Source organism: Pteronotus mesoamericanus, unplaced genomic scaffold (assembly GCF_021234165.1).
Source record: "Pteronotus mesoamericanus isolate MK-2021 breed Mesoamerican mustached bat unplaced genomic scaffold, CSHL_Meso_final contig_20, whole genome shotgun sequence".
NCBI classification, from domain to species: Eukaryota; Metazoa; Chordata; class Mammalia; order Chiroptera; family Mormoopidae; genus Pteronotus; species Pteronotus mesoamericanus.
Window position 1 is genome coordinate 70,071,750 of NW_026555085.1, and position 6,418 is coordinate 70,078,167.

The following is a 6,418-nucleotide window of genomic DNA, read 5'->3' on the forward strand; positions in this document are numbered from 1 at the left end:
TTTAATGAAGCATTTGTCTGGTGTGCTGGTTTGCGAGTGGAGCGATTGTGCCCCCCAGTGGACATTTGGCAATGGAGGCGTCTTTTTGGTTTCACAGCAGGGGTGGGGGTTGGGGGGGGGATGTGGAGGTGGGGAAGCAGGAATACTAGTGTCTAGTGCGAAAGGCCAGGACAGTCTTCAAAACAATTACTGGGCCTCAAATGTCAGTAGTGCTGAGCCTGAGAAATCTTGATTTATTTGGGGAGGGGTGGTGATGGATGTTTCCTAAAATATGCTCTAGGATAATTATAAAAATACAAGTTTGTCTAGGTTTGAATGTATAGGTCATAGTTTTGAGATGAAATAAATATGCACATTTTAATTATATAAAATACTATATTAACTTTTTTCCACTAATGAGGCCTATTCATTATTTTCACATTTATCTTTGACATTTTGAGACACCTAACAGTTTTCAAAACTTACCAGCTTATTTAAGATTATTTGAAAGAAAGTGCCATGTTTTGCCATGTATGGGGTACTCCCATGTATAGTGTGCACCTGCATTTTTGGCCCAAACTTTCAGGAAAGAAATCTTTCATTTTAATTTTCTAATTCAATTTTTAATTTATATTTAGAAACAAAGCTGATTACCGTATTGCAGGGTAATATTTTGCATACGGATATTGTCATTGGTTTCTAGAGCTACACTTTTAACACATAAGCATCAATAAAAGAATTAAAAATATTTATATGTATATGGAATTAGTGCTACCCATGTATAATGTGCATCCTTCTCTTTCCCTCTGAAATTTGGGTACAAAGGTACGCAGTATACACATCAAAATACAGTAATCCTTTTTAGAGATAGTAATGTTTTACACATGTATGTATGTTACGAGAGATCCTGTGCTTCTAAATTACCCATCCTGTATATATCAAAATAGCAATTTCTTTCATTCTGTAGGTAATTGATTTCATGTTGTTCTTAAAAAATGATCTTTAAAATGCTTGCTATAAGACATCCTACGCTTGTTTTGAGGTCATGCTCCAAGAATAATTACTATATCATTGGTAAATTTCTTTGCCTCTTGTTTTTAAATAATTTGTTTAGTGGTCATTTTTTTAGCCCTCTGAAACTAACATTGATTGAGGTCTAAAATGATTTCCCCAAATATTACCTGCAACTCAAGTAATCATAAGGAGATTTTTCTTGGCCTGGAGAAAAATGACTTATGAGGAATAATTATACAGAAATAAACTGCTTATGTACAGATGTACATGGGACATGTATGATAGTCCTGATAAGCCTGTGATTGACTTAGGAGTGTGAGGTGCAACACCAAATATAAAGTATTCAGGAGATTAACAGGAAGACTTGAGAAATATCCAGGCAAATGATTTCATTAAATATTAATTTATGAGCTACTTGGAAGCTGAAGCTCATCTACACACAAAAGTGCAGAATATCAAGTTGTTGCAAAACCAGACCTCTCAGATATACTCTGAGATCTTCAGAGTGTGAGACGGAATATAAGACTAGCCATGATGCTTCTAGCATATCATTTGATGATGCTTTTAATTCATTTAAAGGAAAGAAGCTCATAGCTTCCCATTGCCTGTGCTTGGGGGTGCCAAAAAAGAAAACAGAAGTTAATAAAATGAATGTGTATATGTATCCTACTCATAGAGGTAGAAATAGGATTATGATTGCTGTGTCAAAAGGTAATATTACCAACTTCCCTTTCATCGGACCTGTGCCATACTCCTACTTGAAATGTGTGAGAGTACCTATTTCCTTTGAGTGTGTTGTCAACTTTTAGATTTTTGTGAATTTAATGGGTGAGAAATATTAATGTTTTAATTTGCATTTTATGGTAGGTTGTATTTCCAAAGATGGCTGTAACAGTAGTTGCCATCCCACATGCTTTATTGTGCAGTGCTGCCTTGCCAGTTTTCTATAACTAGGTAGAATCTATTGCCTCTTTCCTTGAATATGGGCTGGTCCTGGTCCTGTGATTCATAGTATGTATGAGACATGACCTTGAACAGCTTGCAAGGCTGTTATCTTAAAAGATCTCTTCCTCTTTAATTTTGGAGCCCTGAGCCATTGCATAAAGAGACCATGTGGGTCGGGGGGCGGGAGAAGTGAGGTTGAAGGTCTTTTTGATATTTATAAACCATTTCCTTATTTTCCTGTGAATGTACATGTCTTTGCCCATTTTTCCTGTTTTCTGGTATACTCACAAGCTCTTTATGAATTAGTGTTATTTGTCCTTTTCATTATAAGTTGCAAACATTTTCATCTCAGCTTATTTACCTTTGATTTTGTTTTTTTTTAAATTTTTTTTTACAGGTGGACAGCTTGAATTTTTGTGGCTAAATTTATCAATGTTTTATTGGTTCTAGATTTTGATTCATATTTAGAAAATCTTTCCCCAGTTACAGATTATAGAGGAATTCATCCATGTTTCTTCTAGTATTTCTGTAGTTTCTCACTCTCTTCTTCCTCTCATTGGTCCTCTCCTCCCTGCTCACCTCCTCCTCTTCCCTCCCCCCATCCTGAAATGACAAATGTGATTAAATTAAGGATCTTGAGATGAGAATATTATGTGAGTGAACCCTAAATGCCATCACAAGCTCCCTTAAAAGGGCAAAGGGAGAAATCAGGGATACAGAGGAGAGGACGTACAGAGGCAGCAATGAGACGGGAGAGTCAGAGATTGGAGAGCAGCACCCCAGACGGAGCCACCAGAAGCTGGAAGGGGCATGGAATGTCTTCTCCCCCAGACGCTTGGGAGGAATTCAGCCCTAGGGACAGCTTGATTCAGACCTCAGGCCTCAAGACCTGTGGGAGAATACACTTCTGTTGTTTTGAGCTACCAAGTTCATATAGCCACAATAAACTAAATACAGATGGAAAGTTACTAAAGTGATCATTAAAATGACTTTTGTGTAGGAAATAGCCTGACTGATTAGAGTGTGTGTGTGTGTGTGAAAGTTAAAAGTAACCAATTTGTCTTACAGTACACATAAGTATTTAAAGTCTGTATAATCTGTTACTATTTGTTTATATAGTCTCTGAATTGATTCAAACTATTGTGTTACTAAAGACAAAGTTTTAAGGCTAATTACTTAAAAGACATAGTTTTTTTAAGGCTGAGGGAACTTAAATTTGGCCTTCTAAGGTATGGCGTGCCCTCAAGATTCACCGAACTGGCCATCACCTGCTGAAACCTAGGTTTTGAACAACTCATTATAAGGTGGCCGCCAGTCTCCTGTTGCTATGACTGACAGTTCAAAGGTGAAGTGGAGAATCAGCATTTTTTTATGGCTGTCTACCTTCCAAACTTTCCCCTCTGGCATAATCCACCATCAGTCCCCATGGAACACAGGGTGCTGCCTCCGATTATAGTAACCAACATACCAGTTCTTCCCGCCCTTCTCTTTGAAGCCAGGCCTTGGTCATGTGACCAGGGCTTAGTTCATCAAATAGTCCCACTCGGGACTGAATCTCTAGTGACCGACGTATGCATAGGGACAATTAGGTATGATTCATAGCAGCAGGGGCAGCTGTTTCTGCCAAAAGCTTCCTGTGTCTTCCCTTCAGCACTGCCTTGGTGTTGGCTTACACCCCAGGCTTGGCCCCCTAGCACCCCACCAATAATGTGAACTCCCAGCACCCTTTCTGTAAATTCTGTTCTTACTGGAGAGAACCGGTCAGATTCTCTTACTTTCATTTTGAAGGTTTCTAACAGATGTAAAGGTTCTTAGTACCTCAGTATCATTACCTTAATATTTTCTTAGGAGTTCAGGCTCCGTTAGTCCCACAGTGCTCTGCCTCAGAGATAGTGAAAGTGAGCCATTGTGTACAGCCTTAAAATTATTAGTGTTGATTATCTTTTTCAGGACGTATCAGTAATTGATCCATCTAAGCAAGTATAGCAAGTGTTTGAGCATCTTATCTCCCAGGATAGTTAGAATGCTGCCTGATACTTTCAGATAAAAATGACAAGGCATTTTTATTGATTAAAAAATGCTGCATATAGGAAAAATAGAGTAGATAAAATTTATTATTGGCTGCTTGCTTGATGCCAGTCATTGTTTTATGCATTTCATACATATTATTTAATCCTCATAACAATCTTATTGGCAGGTTAAAATTCCTAGAAAACAAATGGAGACATTGGCAAAAGAAGAAAGACAGGAGTGCAGGGGAGGGCAACTGATAGTTTTGTTACTCTCAGAACAAGCTCAACCATTATTAGTGAGTCAGTTGTGTAAAATTTCCTGGCTTTTCAGGCGCAGCCAGATCAAGACAATGCAGCCACTGTGAGACCTAAGGTGTCCTTTATCAGTCGCTTACGTGTGGCGCTCACAACAGCACCGTGTACAGATAGATGGTGTAGCTAGCTTAGCTGATGTGGATTGAAGCCATCTGCAGCACTTCACATATGAGTCTAGCTTAATTTGCACACACATATATACATAATAGTAGTGTGGTCTTTTAATGTATAATTTTTTAAAGGAACACCTTCCTCATCTAGACTATCATTTGTGATTACTTAAGGCCATCTCAATTTTATAGCACAGCTGAAAATCATGGAGGGTCTTGATATAGAGGTGTAAACTAAAAAACATTTAAAGTCAGTGTGGCTTAGGTTTCATGATCCAACTGGCAGAAATAGCTTCTTTTTTGGCTGTTCTGCCCCAGTACCATACTTTAACCTGGCGATATTTTAGCTTGTTATTGTGGTGGGCTGGGTTGGGCTGGCCTGGCATGGAGTCGGGGGGGCCCTGGAGCCACGGGGATAGGCCTGGCTCTGAGTCTGTGGGGGCTGGCGTGGTACCGGGTCCACAGAGGCAGGCCCAGCGTGGAGAGCTGTGGTGTTGGGCCTGAAGACAGTCTGGGAATGGCCTGAATCTTGGGTTTGCGAGAGCCTGCCTGGTGCTGGGGTGAGCCTGGAACCTGAGTTGAAAGCGGTAGTCCTGGAGTCTGGATCTGTGGGGGCCAGCATAGCGTCAAGATGCACCGGACCAGGCCTGGACCCTCGTACTTCTGGGCCTGGACGCTGGGACCTCGGGCAGGTCTAGAGCCTGGATCTGTGGGGGCTGTCCTAGCACTGGGGCAGGCCTGTCGTTCAGCACCTCAGGAACCAGTCTGGGGCCCGGAGTCCCGGGGTTCTGCCTTGCACAGCAGCTGTCCTGGAGCCTGGGTCCATGGGGGATGAGAGTGGCCTGGCATCAGGGTCCCCTGGGGTGGACCTGGTGCTGGGGTCTACTGTGAAGCTGGGTGTTCAGTTCTCTCCCACCCCATGGTGCGGGGGCGGGGTGTCTCTCTGGGCTGGGCTGCCTGGGCTTGGGGGAGGGGTGTTGGGGGGAGTGTGAAACTGTCCTTCCTACCCTCTTCAGTTTATCGTACTTCCGTGCTTTATTTAGATGCTGTACTCTCTTGCCTGGAATCCTTAGTTCATGTGAAGGTATCTTTGTGAGTGGGTAGTAGTTCAAATCGATGTTTCTGTGAGGGGATAAGTGCTGGAAACTCCCATCTCGCCATCTTGCTGATGTCACTACAAACTATTTGAAAACGAGACAAAATAAGGGCCATTTCTTTTTTTGATGCAATAATTTTGTTGCTGTCCATGGCTTGTTAAGTCTTATTTCTCAACATGAGTTGCAGCATCAGCAGATCTCAGCAACGTGGTTAATAAGCATGCTTGGCTGGGATGCAGGGAAATTCACTTTCCCAATGACCTTTATCACATCAAAAATAGCAAGTGTGGAATATGCTAGTCTTTGTGCAGTGAATATTAATGTTTTCTTTATTTTTCCAAGTGATATTGTATCAAAATGGCATTCGACAAACCAGTCAACTAAAACAAAATTCTGAGGTCACCTTAATGTCTATTCATTTCATCAGGAGTAGAATCATATGCATTATGTTCATTTTTTGTATTTTATTTTCATGGCTAGACATGATTTAATGGTAATTTACTTGAGTAAATCACATTTCTGTGACATAAACTACACATAATGGGAAGACCTGAATTCTTCCATCAGAGTATAGGCCTTGATTAGACATACATACTCCTACCTCATAGGAGGAAAACAAAAACTTTGTTAGTGTCTCTTGAGAATATTTAAGTATGGGGCTTCTGGAATAAAGAGTTCATTGTACTTCTGAGTTACTAATTGATGGTTCTCCTATTGACACTGTACATCTTCATGCAAAAAAAAAATGTGTTTCTCTCTTTGCTTTGACTACCAGGATGCTCAGAACCAAAAGGTTGTTCTAACTTTACTGAGTATTATCAACTCCTCACCCCTGTCTGCATTAAATCAAAGAGTATTGGGTGTGAGGTTAGAGTTGTTACCCAGTCTCCAGCAGCTTGAGAAATCATTCCCAATCAGCAAGAATAACCCTTCTTGTTGGCTCTCT